This window comes from Grampus griseus (genome assembly GCF_964374135.1).
Source record: "Grampus griseus genome assembly, chromosome: 15".
Lineage (NCBI taxonomy): Eukaryota > Metazoa > Chordata > Mammalia > Artiodactyla > Delphinidae > Grampus > Grampus griseus.
In genome coordinates this window covers 84,286,515-84,308,587 of record NC_139009.1, presented here as the reverse complement: position 1 = coordinate 84,308,587, position 22,073 = coordinate 84,286,515, and the positions used below count along the sequence as shown (strand labels likewise).

The 22,073-nt window shown below is 41.7% G+C and overlaps 1 protein-coding gene across 1 annotated transcript in view; it reads right to left on the bottom strand.

Moving 5' to 3' along the window:
- SLC9A2 (solute carrier family 9 member A2) overlaps positions 1–22,073 on the bottom strand; it is a gene marked incomplete at its 5' end in the record, with an annotated part of 87,152 nt that overhangs the window by 64,294 nt on the left and 785 nt on the right. The gene's annotated exons all lie outside the window — the stretch shown is intronic.

The following is a 22,073-nucleotide window of genomic DNA, read 5'->3' as shown; positions in this document are numbered from 1 at the left end:
ATCTATAGACGAGAAAATAGAATTTTAGCAGATTTCTCTTCGACAATCATGGGGGCTATAAGGAAGTGGCACAACATTGTTCACACGCAGGAAAAAAAAGAACTGCCAACCCAGAATTCTATACCCAGCAAAAACAGCCTTCAGTAATGAAGAAGAAATCAAAACATTCTCATTTGAAGGAAAACTAAGAAAATTTGTTGCCAGCAGACCTGCCCCAAAATAATGGCTAAAGGAAATTCTCAGTATGGAAAGCAATGGAATCTTGGAACAGGAGGAATTAAGAAAAAAAGTAAAAATACAAGAAATTCAATACATTTTCTTTCTTCCCTTGAATTTTCTAAATTAAGCTTGGCCACTGAAGCCAAAATTACAACGCTGTTTGATGTGGTTCTCAATGTACATAGAGAAAATGTTTTTAAGACGACCATATTATAAGTGGGAGAAGGTAAAAAAACATAAAGGGAGGAAAGGTTTCTTTACTTCCCTCACACTGGTAAATGACCACATGAGTAAACTGCCATTAGTTACATATATATATATATATGTAACTAGCACATGAGGGTATATATATATATGTATACACACACACACATACATATACACATACTGATGATGTAATACTTGGAGGAAACACTAAAAACTGCTATACAAAGAGATACCCTCAAAAACACTACTGATAAATGAAAATGGAGTTCTGAAAAGTGTTCAAGTAACCCACAGGAAAAGAAAACAGAGAAATGAAAAACAGGGAGAAAACAGAAAACAAAAGAAAAAGTGGCAGATTTAAACCCGAACACCGCAAACACACCAATAGTTACAAAAAATGTAAAGTGTCTAAATGCATCAATTAAAAGACAGCTGTTAGTAGAATGGATTACAAAGCATGACCCAACTATATGTTGTCTAAAAAAATGTCACCTCTATACAATGATATAGGCAGGTTGAAAATTAAAGAATGGAAAAAGTCACATCATTAAAATATTAATCAAAAGAAAGTGTGATTGGCTATATTAATATCCAATAAAGTAAGCTTCAGAGCAAAGAAAATTACCAGAGACAGGGAGGGACCTTAAATAATTATAAAAGGGCAAATCCACCAAGAAAATATGGCAAGCCCAAATGTGTATGTGCCAAATAACAGAACTATAAAGTATATGAAAAAAAACCTGATAGAATTGAAAGGAGAAATAGGCAAATACATAATTACAGTTAAAAACTTCAACACCTCCTCTCTCAATAATTGGTAAAATAAATAAGTAGATCAGCAACGAACAGGATCTAACTCTATAGAAGACTCCAACCAACAACAGCAGAATACACATTCTTTCCAAGAAGCCACAGACTATATACCAAGATAGAACATTTCCTCGGCCATAAAAACAAATCTCAACAAAGTTCAAAGAACTGAAATCATACAGAGTACATTCTCTGATCTCAACGGAGTCAAACTGGAAATCAGTTCACATACAGAAAACAGGAAAATCTCTCAACTTCTAGATAATCTATGGGTCTTCACACCCACTAGGATGGCTGTAATCAAAAAGACAGATAATAACGAATGTTTTTGTGGATGTGGAGAAATCGGAACCCTCATGGGCTGGTGAGAATATGAAGCGTGCAGCCATTTTGGAAAACAGTCTGGCAGCTCCTCAAAAAGTTAAAGACGTATCACTTGACCTAGGAAATTCACTATTAGGTATATATCCTAAAGAAATGAAAACCTGGCCACATAAAAACCTGTACACAGACATCCATAGCAGCATTATTCATAATAGCCAAAAGGCGAAAACAACCCAAACACCCATCAACTGACAAATGGATAAACAAAATGTGGTAAAACCGTACAATGGAAGCTGATTTGGCCATAAAAAGGCTGGCATACTGTCACATGCTACCTCAAGGATGAACCTGAAAATGTGCTAAGTGAAAGACAGAGTCACAACAAAACCACATACTGTATGATTCCATTTATAGGAAATGTTCAGAATAGGCAAATCTACAGAGACAAGGTAGATCAGGGACTTCCTAGGGCTGGGGCAGGATGGGGAAATGGCCCAGGCATAGCTAAAATATACGGAATTTCTTTTGGGAGTGGTGAAAATATTCTAAATTTGATTGTAGTGATGGTTGCACATCTGTGAATATACTGAGGACCATCAGGTTGTACATTTTAAATGGGTGAAATACATGCTATGTAAATTACATCTCCATCATACTATTCAAAAAAATCCATGGGTCAAAGAGGAAGTCTCAAGGGAAATCAACAAATTGAACCGGATGAAAATGAAAATGCAACATAGCAAAAGGTGGGACACAGCTAAAATAGCACTGAGAGAGAAATGGATAGCACTCATGCATTCATTAGACAAGAGGAAAAGTCTCACATCAATAATCTAATCTTCCACTTCAGGAACCTAGAAAAACAAACCCAAAAGAATCCGAAAGAAGGAAACTAAAGATAAGAGCAGATATCAGTGAAATCGAAAACAGAAAAATAGAAAAAAAAGAAATCAGTGGCATAAAAAGCTGGATCTTCTCAAAGGGTGATAAAATCGACAAACCTCCAGAAAGACTACCAAGATAAGAGAAGACAAAAATTGTCAACATTGGGAATTTAAAAGGGTACCACTACAGAGCGGGCGGACATCAAAAGGATGGCAAAGGAATACTATGGACAACTCTACACACGCATATGACACCTTAGATGAAATGGACCAATTCCCCAAAAAACACAAACAACCACAACTCACCCAAAATGAAGGAGATCAGCTGAACAGCCCTGTAAAATAAATTGAATTTGTAACTTAAAACTATCAAAAGAAAAAAAAATCTCCTGGCTCAGATGGTTTCACTAGTGAATTCTACAAAACAACACCAATTCTACAGGATCTCTTCCAAAAAACAGAGGAGGAAAGATTTCCCAATTCATCTTATGAAGCCAGTACTACCCTGATATCAAAACCAAAGACAGGACAAAAAGGAAAGCCAGAGACCAATATCCTTTATGAGTATTGCAAATACTGTATTTTATTTATTTATTTATTTGCAGTACGCGGGCCTCTCAGTGTTGCGGCCTCTCCCATTGCGGAGCACAGGCTACGGACGCGCAGGCTCAGCGGTCATGGCTCACGGGCCCAGCTGCTCCGCGGCATGTGGGATCTTCCCGGACCGAGGCACGAACCCATGTCCCCTGCATCAGCAGGCAGACTCTCAACCACTGCGCCACCAGGGAAGCCCCGCAAACACTGTATTTTAAAATAAGAAATATGTTTTTGGTCTTTGACCCTCAGTTCCTGGCACAGAGCTCCTAAAACCCTTGGTATTTCCTAAGTGTCTTTTGTTATGTTAATGAGGTCACTTTGGGAAAGTCCCTGGGGCCCCTTATCTTGTCTGCCCCATGGGGGAGGGGCTCCTTAAAGAAACAAAGTTTCACCTGAGAAATGAAGAGGAATAGGAATTGTCCAAGCCAAGAGGGGTGGAAGGGTCTCCCACGGCAGCGGGAACAGCACATGCAAAACTCTCTGGAGTGGACATGACTGTGGTCCATAGGAGGTGCTGCCAGAAACCCAAGAGAGAGGGTGAGAATGACCAGTCCTGGCCTTGTCGTCCACAGCCTGGATTTACCCCCGAACTAGTGGGAAGTAGTAACACCCGACATGGTCAAGGATATGAAGAAACAGGTACACTTTTCAATCAAGACATTGACGAAGTGTTTTGAGAGGACAGTGTTGGCCCACGGGGCTCTCTGCCCTCAGTGACACTGTGCCACAGTCTTGAGAAGAGCTTTCTTGCACTAGAGCACTTGACCCTGCCTTTGACCTGGCTCTTTTCCGGGGATCTTACTCCACATCTACGGAGAGACACACAGGGAAAAGGGATGAGCTGCATGTGTTCTCTGTGGAGGTTCCGATTCCTGAAAGCTAAAAACTGTGTGCCTCACCTTTTATCATAGTCCCTCGCTTTCCTACTTCCAACTTTTCTAGCTGTCTTCTTTAATCTCTAAGTTTGTTCTTTTGTTTCCCAATGGAATGCATAGCCAACTGGTTTATATCTGATTACACTAAAGGTTTATGCTTTTATCACTGCTCGCAATTTGCACCTTTGTCTCGATTTTGATAAGGTTGTAAGAACTACACTATAAAAGTAAAATATTCACTTTAACCAAACACAAAAGAACAAATATTGCATGATTCTACTTCTGTCAAATACCTAAAGCAGTCAAATTCACGGAGATAGAAAGCAGAGTAGAGGTTACCTGGGATTGGCAGGAGGGGCGTGGGGACTTACTGTTTAATGGGCAGAGTTTCTGCTTGAGCAGATGCAAAAGTTCTGGAAATTGATAGTGGTGATGGTTGCACAACACTGTGAATGTACTTAATATTGCTGAATTGTACACTTAAAATGGTCAGTTTTATGTTATATATATTTTACTGCCATGGAAAAAAATCTTCACTTTCATTTTTCACTTTCCTACTCATTTTTATTAAATAATTATGGCAAAGTAAAATGAAATATTGACAGAACTGCATAAGCACTGCTACACAAATAAGCATGAAGAGATGATGTTGCTAAAATTGATGTCTGCTGATAGGCACTGTCGCCATGCATATCACCCCAAATATTAACTGGTCAGCTGATCCCCAGCCTCTGAACTGGGCCTTTGAAAGGCAACTCTAGGAGCAGTGATATAAAATGTGCAAAGTCTGAGCTGTTCAAAAATAAGAAGCAAAAAAGAATTTTTCTGCAATTCAAAGGGTAAAAAAAGTAATTTTTACAAAAATGATGACAGTAAGACGTCAGAAAAAGGGAAATGGGTGAGGAAATTATAACATATTAACATGATATAACAATCTACTGCTGCACGTATGTTTATTATATCAATATTTCCATGGGTTTATTCAAAATAATGGTCAGTGAACAAGGGCACAAGAAGAGTTACAATATTGTTTTAATTATATCTAAAAACTGTTAAATTCACTTATTTTATTCATCGAAATATTTTAAAGGAAAGTGCTTACATGGGACCTAAGAATCTACTGAGACTCTAAGACTAGATATTCTTTTTTTTTTTAATTTTATTGCTGTATAGTTAATTTACAATGTTGTGTTAATTACTGCTGTATAGCAAAGTGATTCAGTTATACATATACACATTCTTTTTCATATTCTTTTCCTTTACGGTTTATCACAGGATATTGAATATAGTTCCCTGTGCTACAGGGATCTTGTTTACCCATCCCATATATAATAGTTTGCATCTGCTAACCCCAAACTCCCACTCCATCCCTCCCCCTCCCCCTCCCCCTCCCCCTCAGCAACCACAAGTCTGTCCTCTATGTCCGTGAGTCTGTTTCTGTTTTCACAGTTATGTTCATTTGTGTCGTATTTTAGATTCCACATGTAAGTGACAGATATTCTTATTTAAACTGACAAAACAAGGAAGTTTTCTCAAGGGTAAGTGACACTTTCACTTAGGGTACGAATAACTATCAGGGTGACATTTGATTTACCCACAGAATTTACCTTTCACAGATGATGAAGCTGCTGTGTGATTCAACTGAACATCAGAGGCAACGTGAGAAGGACCCGCCAGCCTCCTAACAGCCATCCCAGCGCTGTTTCCACACCTGGGATCCTTATTCAAGGTGTAAAACGTGAAAGCCTCTCACTTAGATATTCCATAACAGCCTTCGCATTTTTATCAACGGTAAGAGTATGTCACCATTTGTATTTACTTATTTCTCTTTTCGTAACATGATCCCACTCTGAGAATGGCACTTATTTTGATTACTATTAAGTGGACTATGTAACAAATTCCAAGTGATCCTGAGTGTGTAAGTGTCCCAAACAACAGACTCTGCCGCCTTCAGTATAACCAGGTATAAATCCGAGAAGCAAAATTTCAAATAACATGAAAATGTCCGGACCAGAGGACTTCCCTGGCGGCGCAGTGGTTGGGAGTCCGCCTGCCGATGCAGGGGACACGGGTTCGTGCCCCGGTCCGGGAAGATCCCACATGCCGCGGAGCAGCTGGGCCCGTGAGCCACGGCCACTGAGCCTGCGCGTCCGGAGCCTGTGCTCCGCAGCGGGAGAGGCCACAACAGTGAGAGGCCCGCATACCGCAAAAAAAAAAAAAAAAAAAAAAAAAGTCTGGACCAGAGGTAGCAAACTGGCAGGCCACAGGCCGTCATGGCCAGCAGGCCTGTTTTGTTGTGTTTATCTGGTGTTTTTAAATATTGAGCTAATATATGGAAACAGAGTTTGCACATACAAATTCTCTTGTCTGGTTTATCTTGAAAAAATCAGCAGATTGGGCCCTCTGTCCCCCGCTCCATATCAATGTGTGCAGGGGGGCAACCAGCTTTAGCCAAGACAAGGGTTGGTCCTCCAGCTCTCCTGCCTGCTTCCCCGACCCTGGCCCCGCTACAAGCATCTCACGGGACCTGCTCACGCACCACTAGGCCCACTCCGTGTGCTACCTGTCTAGACCTCAAGTCCAAAAGCCAATCTTCAGATGCTACTAAGACTGTAGTGGAGACTGGGGAACCTTCCATTCTATTTCTCCTCACTAGTCTTTTTAGACTCCTGACTTCAAGTCTCAGCTGTGCCAATGAGATCCCAGCTCAGGAACTGAGATTCCCTGAATTAAACATGTGGCTTCCCATCTCTTAAGCAAGTGAGTGAGGGGCCAGAGGCCTCCCTGTCCCTGCTGGGCTGGTTTCTGCCAATGGGCTGAGTTCTCTGACACGTGCCGGCCAGCGCATGGAGGTGGTGACGTTCACTTCTGCAGGCGGACGTAACATCTGAGGGTACACTGCCACTGGCCTGGGAGTTTCCTGTCCACCGGAGGCAGGTCAGATCCTGATCCAATCCTGGAGCCAGGGCTGGGCACGGATTTGACTCACGCCCTGGTCTCATCACCACCTGCACTAAACCCATCCTTCAATCTCAGACTCATCATTTCTATTCCTGGGACATCAGTCAGATGAGATCAATTCCCAGTATTATATATTCCTCTGTATAAGAAGTTGGGCGCAAAGAATTAGCCTGTATCTAACGAGCAGGAAAAGTATTTTTGCTGAGTAGACCCTGCAAACATCCATAGCTAGAAATTTCATATTTAGTTTTTAACTGGCAGCCTCATGACAGACTTAAAAGTCGTGTGTGTGCGTGTGCCTGTGTGGCGGTGTGCATAACACACGCAGACAAGGACACACACACACACACACACACACGGAGGGGGGAGACTATATCTCTCTGGATTTCAAGAAAAGTCACAAATCGAAAAAATAACAAGCTCTCCCTTCAAATGCCAGAGTTCTTTGGTCCCACCCATGGAGGTGTTTGGGAGGAACCAGGCTCTGAGTAGGACTAGGGTGGCTGGGAAGATGCTCCTGGCACTGGATCCCTCGGTCCACGGGGTCCTGGGGCCCAGCAGACAGGCCCAGGGGCCTCCCAGGCTTCTGCTGCCCCGATCAATCCGGGGCAGGCCAGTCACGAGCAAAGTTCTCCTGGCTGTTAAAGAGGCTGAACCAGGGCAGCGAGCCCAGTGAACACGTGGCAAGATAAACAACCCATTGATACAGCCCCCCACCTTGTGCCTCACGGAATTTCTAGAACCCTCCGATATCTCTTTAAAATCTATCCCAGTGGAAGGACAAGGACAGGCCCCATTCACTAGCGGGCTATGTCCGTGGTCCACAAGGTCGCTATTTGTCCAGGGATTTTCCAAGAGATTGACATGCAAGAGACGGGCTGGCTAGTCAGCATCAATGTAAGTATACGTATGATAATTATTTTGCATAACGATCTTGTAAAAAGCAAATCAATCTCTTCCTTTCCAAGATAAGAAACTGTGCTTGAAGTCTGAGGGACACCAGTGAAGAAACAGTAAATAAGTAAACAAACGCACTGTACTCTTCTGTAATCGTATTTCTCACGTCTTCCTTAGAGGTATTCATGGTTTTGAATTTTCTATTCAGTTGTTTACCACTAGCTGGCTTTCAAAAAACCAAAACCAGTTATGTACTTTACCGCCTTGGCTACTTCCTGCCAAACAGACCATCTTGGATTACTCGGGTAACGGGTCATACTCTCCTTCCTGAAGCCACAGGAGCAAGGGGACAGGGGGATGGGTTCCCAGGATGTTCAGTTCTTGCTATCAGCACACTCAGATTCTAGGGCAGCCAACAGAGGAACGACGTGAGGTTTGTATCGTATCAATTTTGCAAAATGTTCCGTGAGCACAGTGCAGCCGAGGTGGGATACACATCCCACACCATCCAGACAGACAGCCTGGCAAAACTCACCCCCGAAGCTCACCAAGGCAGCAACTCTGCCTCAGGAAATAACAATGACCCTGGACAGCTGTCAAAGTATTTCTGCATATATGACACCTGGGCGTGAAAGACGTGCCTCCCAACACATATCTCATCTGGAGGAGTAAAGTGATCTGGGGGAGTTTCTCACACAGCCAGGTGGGAAACAAGATCCTTGCTGGAAAAATGCTGAGCGCCGGCCCTGGCCACGCTGAGTATTCTTATTTAGAAAAGTCTCCAGCTTGTGTTTCACGTAAGTTGCAGCTCAGAACTGTCGCAGAACTTGTTCTGCATCCATCCGGACTGCAGGTTTAGATTGTACGACTATGAAGCAAATCCTGCAGCCCTCAGCATCCTTAATTTTACTGGGTTTCATCTCCTTGTGGCTCTAGACAGCCCCCCCTTTTTTTTTCTTCATTTTCCATTTTAGTGACAGAAGGGGTTTGACCAAGAAAGGATTAGGTTTGGAAGAGATCGTTCAGAGGGTAAAAACTTTCCAGCGTATAGGCATTGTTTAGGGGGAATTACAGAATCCAGGGAGTAGTCAAGTTCTGGTGACTGTTTCAGAACAGACCCTTTGCAGAGCCTGCTGGCAGACGGGGGCGGGGAGGGAGGGAGGGAGGAAGCTCTGAGCTGGGGAGTGGTGATAAAACTGTAACCTAGATTCAAAATTCTCCATGCAGGGCAACAGTTGAAAGCAATTTTTCTTTTATTGCCCCGGGTTAGATGTTAAATCCTGGGATTTGTCATTCAGCCCATGCGTTGGTAAATGAGTTATGGCAATTTGGGTTTTGCTGTTTGCCCTCTGTCATCGTGAAGTTGTACGAGGCTATCCAGGGAGCCTACCCCATCCACCCAACCACCTTGTGCCAGAGTTTTATTTTCTGTTTGGTTTTCAGTCCTTGAAGAGCCTGCCTTACAAACAAATTGACCACTTGCTTAAAATAAGCAGATCAAAGTATAGGAAAAGAACCCACAATTGCCGGTAATTGCTACCTGATTTTATTTTTCAATCAAGTGGTTGCTTGCACTCAACTCTAGTCAGCAGTGATTTACATGGTGGGGACCTATGGGCATACTGGGGCCCCGGGCTAAACTAAGAATGCGCCCTATTTGGCAAATTGACACTCTTTTCCAAACGTCCTAGAATCATAACATTTTTGTCCACTTTGCTTCCTCTCTGGCTTCTGATCACCAGCTCCGTGGTCTTCATACACCCACGTGTCGTACCATTTGCCTTTCACTGCAAAGACCACCAGGGTTTCAAGGAACATCAGAATGTATGAATCTTAAGGATCGTTATGTAGATTCTTAACGGCTCCACCTTCATCAGACTTAGTATTGCTTCATCAAGATAATAGTCAAACTTACTAACGCACTTAGTGGAAAAACGGAGGACCGGAGTCCTGCCAATGATGCACATCTGTCCAAAGATTTAGGATCAGTAAGTAACAACCCCCCTGATGTCACGTGACTTCAAAACACAAAATTGAAAACAGGAAGACCAAATGAAAAGAAAACAACATACAAAACAAACAAACAAAAATCACTGCAGAGAGTAAAGTCGTTAAATACATACATCAGCTATCGAATCAACCAATGCCTTTGGCAAAACCATTAGCACTTAAAAGCCGGGTTAAGGATGAGGTAAAGTAAAATAAAGACTCCTGTGAGAAGTAACACTGATGCTAGATGTCAGACAACTGAAAATATAACACAGTATTGAGAATGTAGACGTGGTAGTTTTACCACCCAGCGTTCCAAGCTCCAGGGAGGAAGACAAACACAAAAGATACAACGTATCAATCCCGGAAACCTCTACAGGAGGAGGGAGGGACAGAGTGGATAATAAACAAACAACCACATGTCAGATAGTGATAAAAGCTCTACAGAAACCCGGCTGGGACTACAGGGCACAGAGAGACTGGGGCTGGAGCTGTTGCAGGCTGGCATATGTATTTTCTAATTCCCCTAAAAATGTGAGCTCAAGCTAGAGGCGGCATCTTCCTGGCCTTCCAGACAGTTCACCAGAGAAGGCACAAAGAATGATGCACATTCTCCTAAGGAAACCAGCTGACACCAACAGTGTATCACTCCCAACCCTGCAGAAGGGAAACTTCCATCAGATAGGAAAGGGGGGGCTGCGATTTCTCATCATCCCTCCTCTTCACCATTCCAGTGTTTTGTTAAAGAAAATGTACAGTCAGCCAACATGTAATTCTGCTTTAGGATACTGGTGATAGAGAGAGTCGGTGGACAGTTTTAAAATAGCAATAATGACTTTGGGTAGCATTTGTTTTAAAACTCTTTCCCATCCAGATTCCTAAAGGAGCCCCGTTTGTACACAAAGGGACTTGGAAATCTACTGAAAAGCGCATTTCCCCTGCCTGTGTGTGAGTGGACATGTCTGGGGACCCCAATGACACTGAGTAGACTCAGCAGCTCGGGGGTGTCAGGATGAGGGTCTGGAAGAGAGGCTGCCCCTGCAGAGAAGGGCTCACCTGACTCTGAGTCTTCTGTTTCAAGACAGGAACCTGGGATAAAACGAAGCATTTTCTTTTCCATTGCAAATTAGCTTACAAAAGCAGAATGATGATTTTTAAATGTGTGCAACATCAGAAACTGAAATATGTATGATTTAGAGAGAAACCTTTGCGTAACAGCAGGAGACAGGAGCACCTAGACAATCTGACGACTTGCTACAGAACCACTGGACAGGAGAGACTTTGGGGGGCATAATGCTCTGAGGCTTTGGAGGAGGAAGCAGGACATCTGTTCTCATGCAAGGGCTAACCAAATCTCCAAGGCTGTAAGGCAGCAAGTTTTCTAAGTGGATTAACTGTATCCTCCCAACAGCCCTATCAGGAAGCGACTGGCATTATCCTACAGATGAAATAACTGAGGTCATAGAGGTTTATTATCTCACCCCCGGATCCACAGCTAGTAAGTGGGTGAGCTCAGATTTTTGGGCAACAGAGCCTAAGTCACCACTCCAAGCATGTGCAATAAACGCAGATGCATGATAAGGGACAGAGTGAATTACCATACAAGTTAGTATATTTCAGAGGGAAAGGGCACAGTACTAAGATATGTGCTAGGACAAGAAATGTAAACCATGAACACCATGGACAAACCAGGATGGATGGTAACCTTCGCTACCACCTGATTTAAGTGAGATGAAACAAAAAGTATCTTTAAACATTATCTAGTTATTTATTTACACAATGATTGTTTATTGAGTACCTACTACGTGCCAGGCACTGTTCTAGACAGTGGGTCAAACAGATAAATTCCCTTCCTTCATGGAGCTTACGTCCTAAAGTGTGCATATGTGTCTATGTGCACGTGAGTGTGTGTGTGCACAGTTCATTAAGTGTGTATGCATGTGCAACAGTGAAACAGATTTAACATCTTTTCTCCTGTAAATCTGTTGAAATAGAACTTTGTCCTATTAAAATGTACATGGTAGCTCAAGTTATAATGGGTTGAACCTCTAACCTATGAATCCTCAATATGCTAAAAACATATTTCAAAAGCGTTAGAATTCTACCTTCCCTAAGTTAGGGAGGTGGAGAGGCCAGACCAAGATTCAGGCATTCTAGATGCACGTTCTAGCTCTGATACTACTTAGGTTACTTTGCCTTCTTGTAGCGTTTTCTGTCCTACGCGGTGCACAGTCACCGTGAGATCACACTCACCTTAACTTTGCAGCTTGCTTTCACATGTTATTTCAGTTGGTCCACACAATGACCCTACGAAGCGGGCAGGACGTTATTTTTGTCCCACTTTACAATGAAAATCTGAGACGGTCCAAACGACGTAATACGGCTCCAGCAGGAAACTGAAGCGCAGGCCCCCGGGTCCAGGTTAAGGGCGAGCGAGACGAGGCACATCGAGGCGCTCTGGAGACCACGGACGGAGGTCTAGAACTTCATATTCGTCTCCCCGGAAGGCGGGGTGACAGGGTGAGGCACAGCGGAGTGACCGAGTACACCTGCCGCGGACCCACCCCTTCCACTTAACAGCGGCGACACCTAGGCTCTCTGAACCTGTTTCCTCACCTAATTTTTAAAACTGGAGGTCCTAATGGTGCCTGCCTCCCGGAGTTGCTGTGAGGATTAAATAAGATAATGGGTGTAACGCGCGTGACCCAAACACCTGGCGTGGAGTAAGGCTCCACCCTTGTCTGCTATTGTTATTCTACGAAAGAAGCCACCATAGAGGGATCACCCAGCCTCACCCATCTCCACCCTGCATGCCACAGTAGAAGACTGTGCTGGGGCGCATTGCACCGCTCAGGTTTCCCAGCCCTTGCATCACAGGAAACAAGCTCAGGAATCGGGAGCAGCAGAAACGGCAGTGGCAGAGTCACAGAAATATGGCAACGGGGTGTTTCACGGCCCTGTGCCTCCGTAAGGGGCATCCAACGGTGAACAAAACCTTTAGGCTGCCTTAGAGGAGTTCCTCCAATGCAGGGTGGGCGTGTGTACTCTTTCATTTTCAGTTGAGATTGCTAAACGTAATGGTGAATTTGATTTTTCTGTCTTTCAACACGTGAGCCTTTGTATGCCAACACTGCGGAACGACATGAAATTCACCTTTAAAATACGACTTTGTCCTTGCTGGTTATCCATTTCATATATAGTAGTGTGTATCTGTTAACCCCAAACTCCTAATTTATCCCTCCCCCGATTTCCCCTTTGGTAACCATAAGTTTGTTTTCTATGTCTGTGAGTCTGCTTATGTTTCGTATATAAGTTCATTTGTATCATTTGTTTTTAGAGTCCACATATAAGCAATATCATATGGTATTTGCCTTTGTCCAGTTTACTTCACTTAGTATGATCATCTCTAGGTCCATCCATGTTGCTCCAAATGGCATTATTTCATTCTTTTTCATGGCTGGGTAATATTCCATTGTGTGTGTGTGTGTGTGTGTGTGTGTGTGTGTGTGTGTGAGAGATATACACATATATACATATACATATACACGCATATATATGTATATATATGAAGGAAGAGGGGAGGGGGAGTGGTATATATATATATCACATATTCTTTATCCATCCCTCTGTTGATGGACATTTAGGTTTCTTCCATGTCTTGGTTATTGTAAATAGTGCTGCAATGAACACTGGGGTACGTGTATATTTTTGAATTACAGTTTTCTCCGGATGTATGCCCAGGAGTGGGATTGCAGGATGATATGGTAGCTCTATATTTAGTTTTTTAAGGAACCTCCACAGTGGCTACACCAACTGTATAGCACAGAGAATTATACTCAAGATTTTATAATAAGCTATAAGGGAAAAGAATCTGAAGAAAGATATATATATATACACACACACACATATATATGTATGTGAATAACTGAGTCACTTTCCTGTACACCTGGAACTAACGCAACACTGGAAATCAACTCGACTCCAGTCGAAAAATTAAATTAAAAGAAATTAAAACATATGATTTTGTCACAACCACAAAGAAGGCCTTCAGAGAGATTCCTGTGCCCTCCCCTGGAACTACTGAAGAGGGAGAGGAATACACACATCTTCAAACAGGAGTAAACTATAAAAGTCAAGATGAAGAAAGCCCTTGGACAGTATGAACAATGTGCAGGATTGTTGCAGGAAGTACGTCAATTATGATTCATTACATTTAAGAGATGTAACTGCAAGAGAGTAACTATAACTGTGCGTGTCTCATTTAGCATGACAAGACACCATTGTTCACGCAACACTTTAATGTAATGAACACATGTTTCTCTTGGCCTAAGTTTCTTTTGCTATAGAAGTAAAATCTTAGTTGTAAATGTTTTCCTTCCCTACAGAGTATCTCATATTATCCCCATGGAAATATTAAACAGATGACACAGATACAGATCCCTACTTCTACTAATTAAATGCAAGAACCAAGTAGGGAAGACTTGCCAGGATCACAACACAAAGCTGATGGCAGAAGTGGAGCTGAACAGGGTCTTCCTACTTCTAATCTGGAGATATCTTTTCCAAAATGTAGGTCCAACACTTCTTCAACTGCTGAGCTATTGCTCTTCTATCCAAGTATGGAAATATAGCAGATAAAACAAAGGCAGAATAATCAAATCCTTCATACTGAAAAACTAGGAAAGTGCATACTATTTTCACCTTACATTAAAGAGAACCCATTATGATAGTCCATAAGCAGGACATATCCATGGACTTTAACTATTACATAGAAAGCACTTTTTTTAAAAGTACCATGTAAAATGTCACTGAGTAATCCAACAATGTGGACACAGAGCCTCCTCTCACTACAAACATATAATATTGATATCTAGCCACACTCAAAATAAAGGAAAATGTGTAGGAAGCCAGGAATAAGGACAGAAATCAAAACGAGAGATGTCAGTAGGATTTCAAGCCACAGTGAACCAGGGGGACTCCAGACAAAATACCTGCCCTGTGTGCTAGGGTCTGGCGTTTGAATACCTACATGAGGACAAGAAACGTGACTTCACACCAGTAAGGGAAGGACTCACGTATAAATTCCTGAGTTCCAAGAGCTACTCTGTCCTAAATAGAAAAATAAATAGTAAAAGTTGCCTATAGTCAGGAAAAATGGTAGGAAACATGTCAACTTTTTATGGCCTTGGGCAGAGGGAAAATTCAGCTGTGAGGTATAAAATTCAAGGTCTACCCCACCTTATAAGATATATATAAGATCTGTTTACCGAGAGTCATTCAGGAAAACCAAATTCTTGAGTCATAAAGGAAAGTCAAACTGAGAACCAAGCTAAAATCAAGCTAACACTAAAAACCAATCTCTGAAACCCTGGGTCCCAGCAAGAACACGCAAAACCAATTTGTAAGAACCTTTCGCAACATGAGGAAAACAGACCACTACCAAGTAAACATCCCAGAAAACATCTCAGAATTTAAGTTATGCACCAACAATCATACACCTGCAAAATATGTAGGAAAACGTACCTGGGATGTGAGCCAAGGCAGTCTGGCCTGGCTCCTGCTAAAGCAGGTAATCATATTAAAACTGAAGTGTAACCACAAAAGGAATAGAAACAATGTATGATAATGTATAAAAAAATGAAGGAAAAATTTGACTAAGCCAAAACATGGCAAGAAAAGAAAACTGAAGACACCAAGGAAAAGCACAGTAAACAGAGAGCAAAGTCCAAACATATCAGTACGCACGATATATGTAATTATATGTCTCCTTAAACTACAGATATTTGAAAATTTAAATTAAAGATACAAAATCAGCTACAAGTGGTTTAATAAGCTACAGTTAAAGGAAAATTATCCAGTTGATTTGATAGTTATGGTAAGGGAAAAGATATGTCTGGAAAATATAGATGTGAAAAACATAGATACAGAAAAAAATACATTTGCAGAATGAAGTTTATTTTGAACAACAGTAGGAATATAACAAAAAATAGACTCTGAGCCAGAAGAAAATTATTTAAAATAGAGAAGTTAATACGTAACTTAAAAAGTAAAGGAAGAATTCACTCAGAAGATATAACAATATTGAGCTAGTATGTACCTAATAACATAGCGTCAAAATACTGCTATAGAAAGCAAAAAATGAGAAAATTACAACAGCAACTGACATCACAGTCTTAGAGGTTGATTTTAATGTACCCCAGAACCTAAAATATAAAGTAGCCCCAAAATTAGTAACGCTATTAAAAAGTTGAACACCGTAATTTGAAATTTCATCTAGTCCTCTGTGGGTATGTATATATGTGTGTCTGTATATGTACACAATCTTTCAAGCAAGCCTTGACATGTATTTTTAAATGGCCACCTATTAAGTCACAGAGGATATCTCCATCAGTATCAAAAATCAATCAGGTCTATATAACCAAAATGGACTAACATATGAATAAAATGAAAAATAACCACACATCTCTATGTGTTTATTAATGAACTACTACAATTCTAAATAACTACCGGGCTACAATAAAAAAAAATCTCAAGAAAATTTAAAAATACTGAAAACTGAACAGTGAAAACTCTTTATATCAAATCTATGCAATGCAACTAAAATAGGATCAGAAGGATATACTTCTAGCCTTAAATACATATATTGCCATTCCTCTAAGTTGTACCCATTTGGGTCATGAGAATTCATATGTAAGAAGAGTTTCATTTCATCTCATAAAGCATTTATTTGACTTCATAAAGACCAAATTGGATTTTATAGACTTTAAATTGGTGGCTGATACATCACGCAGTCATCTTTTCAGTTTTATCACTAATATGTTGTGTTAAGTTCTCCTCAGAATACAGACGGTTGCATCATCTCCCTGAATTCTTTAGTCTTTGCCATGTTGTTTATTGTTATTATTATAATTTGCAATAAAGATAAATTTACATAACTTAGAGTATCATGAATACGTTTTGTTTGTAACATAGTCAAGTGTCAGTTTTTCATTGCTTTGAATTTAATGAGAACAAGTAGTCATATTTTGAAAAAATGTATTAAGGGAAAATGGCTTATTAGAAGTTATAACAACTAAAGTAAACTACTGAAATAACTTTGTCCATTTTAATAAGACTAATGTCATTTAGCCATGCCAACTGTGGAGCTTATGAGTTCATAAAAATATTTATCATTGAAAATACTGAAAGCAATGTTAAATATGTTTTCAACTGTAAGTGTTTTTTCAGGGATTAATTACCCTTGTAAGGTGGGGGTCAACATATTGGAAAGCAAGTAAATTCAATAATTAATGAGCTAAGCTTGCAATTCAACAATTTTTTAAAAAAATAACAAAATACAGGCTTCCCTGGTGGCGCAGTGGTTGAGAGTCCGCCTGCCGATGCAGGGGACACGGGTTCATGCCCTGGTCCAGGAAGATCCCACATGCCGCGGAGCGGCTGGGCCCGTGAGCCATGGCCGTTGAGCCTGCGCGTCCGGAGCCTGTGCCCACAACGGGAGAGGCCACAACAGTGAGAGGCCCGCGTACCGCAAAAAGAATAAAAATAAAAAAATTTAAAAATACACCCAAATAAAGTAGGAGTAACTAAATAATAAAGTTCAGAAATTGATAAATTAGAAGCCAACCAGAATCTAATTCTTTGAAAAAGAAGCCAACCAGAAAAATTCATAAACTTCTATGAATTTTGATCAAAGTAAAGAAAGATAAAAATAACAATATTAGGAATAATAAAGTAGAACTTAAATAGAAACAAAGTGGAGATTTTTTAAATCATAAAAATTAAATTTCTTCCCATAAATTTAAAAACACAAATGAAATAATGTCTTTCTAGAAAAATAAAAATACAGATTCCAAAACTGACCTAAGAGGACATAGATAAGCCAAACAGAACTATAAACTTTAAAGCAATTAAATCATTGGTGAAAATCTACCCATATACAAACCATCCAATTCACTTGGTTTTATAGTGAGTTTTTAAAACCCTACAAGGAACAAATAAGTTTACACAAAAGGTTCTTTGCATACCTCTTTAGGGCTTCAAGCTATAGGAAAGAATTCTGTAAAAAATAAAGCATCTTATCAATGATAAATATTATTCTCATTCTTAAAGTTGATACAAAGACTAATATTTTGGGTAGATAATCACCTGCTATTATTTTAAAAGGTACCAAAATATGTCTTTGGTAGAGTGCAGTGATAATTCTAGAAGGCGCCTGAAACAGTCTTTAGAAAGAGACCCACTGAAGTCATCCTTTGGACAGAAAACAGGAAATGTATGGTTGGCCCAATAGGAAGAGTTGGAGGTTTTGAGGCAGTAAGAAATTAGAAGTCTTCTTTGAGCTCTATTAGGAACAAACACAGGCCATCAGGAGGACCTGGCTTTAGACGTATGTTCAAAGCGAGATGTGGTTCAAATAATACGTGAAGACCATGAGCTTCATCCACTGACCAACCAGCCAGTAAATATGCTTCAGGAAAACAAAATATGACGAAAAGAAACAGATCAAAGGCAAGGATAGGTTTTTCCAGAGATCAGGATCTCAGTAACCAGGTGGATATTAACCAAAGAAAGTCTGGTTTCTATTTTAAATTCAGCAGAGTCTGGAGCCCAGAGGACCAAATTGCTTTGTCTTTCCCTTAAAATAATAACACAAGTTATTTAATTTCAAGACAACAGGACGAAGAGAAGTGGAAAATGCTGCATCCTAAGCCCAAGTTCAAGGGTAAAGGAAGTGAAAAGGGCAGGTGAGAGCTGACACCTGGAAGAGGCAAACAGGCCAGCTTCCCAAGACTGCAAGATAAATGAGGGAGTGTCTGGGGGAACCACTGAGGACACAGAAGGGGGCTTTGTTACTTTCAACAGCAGGGGGACCCACTGCTTTGTCCCAGCACCCTGAACAGAGGTAGAATGCATGCCCAAGTTTACCCAGTTTAGGACAAATCCCACTGACCCACGTCATGGGCAAGGAAATCAGAGGACACAATCTTAGAACACTCTAGGAAAATTTTCTCTTCTTCATTCTTTGGCTACCTATTATTCCAAGCTGTAGAACTCCATCCCTGTATACAGGATTTACCAAGCAAAGTGAGCATTTATAACTTAAAAAAATCAACAGTTCAGGGCTTCCCTGGTGGCGCAGTGGTTGAGAGTCCGCCTGCTGATGCAGGGGACACGGGTTCGTGCCCCGGTCCGGGAAGATCCCACGTGCCGCGGAGCGGCTGGGCCCGTGAGCCATGGCCGCTGAGCCTGCGCGTCCGGAGCCTGTGCTCCGCAACGGGAGAGGCCACAACAGTGAGAGGCCCGCGTACCGCAAAAAAAAAAAAAAAAAAAAAAAAAAAATCAACAGTTCATTCGAAATATAAACATTCAAAATGAAAGAACAATAAGAGTTCACATGCATGAGGATCTAAGTGAAAAACAAATTGGGAGACGTTTCTTGCCAAAATTTTTTTTAAAAAACTTTTCAAAGGAGGGCTGAATTTGCTATGTTCTTCTATTTATTTAACCTACTTCACACACACATACACAACATCACCATCGTCATCATTTTAGGAAACTTTCTTCTCTACAGAACTTTCTTTTTGACCAAACAAATTAGAAAGTCGATTACCCCTGATAATCAAGTAAAACAATGAAAAGCTGAATCATTCAATACACTGCCAAAAATGCATATTCTCACTTCTGACTGTAGTTATTTCTAAGTTTATATTGTGCAGCAATCTCGAAAACGATTCTGAATTCACCCTCGGGCATGATTTCAACCTCCTACAAATGCTATCAGGAGCCTCCGTTGCGGGCAATCTGTGATCCCCGTTCAGCTTAATCACTAGCAACGTTTCTCCATGTTCCCTGGGGCAGGTAAGCTCAGGTCCATTAGGTACACAGCATAAAAGTACCCCAAATAGAAACCATGGCATTTTGCATGTGTTAACACTCCTGTTACCCCATAGCCTCACATCCCCCTGCACTGCTCAATTCATCACCCTACCCAAACGTGAGCCAATTAAGTCATATGAGTCCTGCCAAAGCAACAGTTTTTCCAGTGCAAGAGTTAAAATGGAATTTAATGGCCAGACCACAGTTTAATGGGCTGTAAAAGTGCCCTTGGTACCAGCACAGTCTTCTCCAAAGCCAAAGAGAAAGTTGAGGGCCTAGGGGAGGTAGAGGGGGGATTCCTGGGCATTTCCCAGCTCCTCTAGGAACAGCGCAGCAGCAGGAGGACAGGGCTGGATTATATCAAGGCAGCACCTAGAAAAGACCCTCAAGCACTAACTTTTGGTACTAGAAGCCTACACTTATTTCTCTGAGAACCGTAGCCTTCACCCCACCACAGCGGTCTCCACTCCACTCAGACCGTTCTGGCTGGGAGATACGAACGTCTGTCTGTTTCCATCTTGGCACCACCTCAGGTGCAGGGAGGAAAGAGGAAACAGTAGTCAGAGAAGCTCCACTTTTGGTACAGGCAAAGAGACAGGCAGGACAGCAAATGCCAGGGAACAGAAACACATCTGGATGAGAAAACTGCCCACAGGCAGAGGAATACACCTAGGAGCTCACACAAGCAAGAACGCCTTCTAATAAAATACCATACAATTAACACGATAACGTCACGTAAGACGAACAGATTGTGATGGAAAAAAGCAAGTGTAAAAAGGCAATGCTCAGAATAAGAACGCTTGGAAAAGGCAGAGCCTAAAACAGAAGCAGGAAAATGCAAGAGGCAGCCCAGTCCAGGGGAAAAGGAACCGCAGTGCCAGAAAACTGGTGGAGTAAGCCCTGCTACTCTTCCACCACTCCTGATGGTGACAATATTCAGCGCTCACTGCAGGCCCAGCACTGTCCTAAGAAGGGTATACAGATCTCTTCTCATTTAACCCTGACACCAAACAAGCCTCCAGGGTAGACAGGAAGATGAGACATCGGGCAGAGCTGGCTGGAATTCTGGCTCACCATCAGGCAGCAAGGTAACTTCCCCAGCTCTCAGTTTCCTCCTATCTGAAACGCGGTCATCATACCTGTCCCGGGTGGTTGTGAAAATTAGAGATAATGAACTTAAGTGGCTACTAGCGGCTGTTATTAGTGTGATTGATCAGATTAAAATAATCAGGAGTGAGGAACAGAAGAAAGAGCTATAATTGAATAGAAATGGCAGCAGAGAAGTAGTCATGGAAACAGGGCATGAAAGCACCCCTTTGGTGACAGAGGCTCAGAGAGAGAAAGAGTAGACAGCGCCTGCGCTTTGTGCGTCCGTGGGCAACTCGGGCAAACTCTCTGAGTTTCAGTTTCCACCTCTACCGAGTGGGTATTAATATCTGCCCTTCCTACTTGGCAGGGCTGCTGTGAGGACCGCATGAGATAGCACCTGCGTTTACTATGACAGGCAATGAGTTTATGCAAATGTGCATAATAGACAGGGACATCCTTTCCCCCTTATTCCATTTCCCAGGTGAAATTAAAACACTCAACTAGTAGAGCCATGTCAAAACCAGGCAATTACCGGCTGCAAAGCCTTTAAATAGCACATGTCTCCTTTGGTCACCATGAACAGAAGCTAGTTAACTTAATCTGACATCGAAGGTTTGTTTCGGGCTTACCTCCTGCACCCTGCACTTTCTATAAACCATCCCTGCTTTGCGCTTCCCTCTCAATTTAGGCCTTTGCTTATTCCTCTCTGGAATGTTGTTCCGTTTCATCTCCAATTGACCACCTTCTGCTCATCCTTGAAAACCTAGTTTAAAGGCATCCTCGGCATGAGGAAGTGCTTCCCTTCTCCCTACACTATGTATCACCTTTTCTGAATGTCTTATCCCACCCAGCACTTCCCTGGATTACGAGTGCTGTGGCGTATGCCATCTCTCCCACCAATCTCTAGGCTTGGGGGTGCAGCAATGTTTCTTTTCATCCTTTATGGAGACCTTAGAGCATGGGACCTCTCAAGGAGCAGACGTATAAAACAGACGCAATAATGCATAAATTCTGTCGACCTGATCACTTTTTGAAATCATTACAACAACAGTAGTTGCCGTATTTTAAATTAAAAAGTATTTAAAATATAAAGGACAAGCTCCACTCCTAACACAAGTTTATGTGGGGTGAAAATAAATGAAGATGAGAAGATCCATTCGGAGGCTCCTGCTTTCCAAAGGAGACTAAAATGTAGTTTGGAAACGTGGGTTAATTACGTTCAAACATGCATCTGGCTTCACTGGCCTCAGTCACCACGAAAATGCTTCCTGGAGAGTGACAGCCTCAGCCCAGAGGAAGGGAGGAGACAGGGCGTCCCCGTCGTGCTGCAGGCACTCAGGTGTCC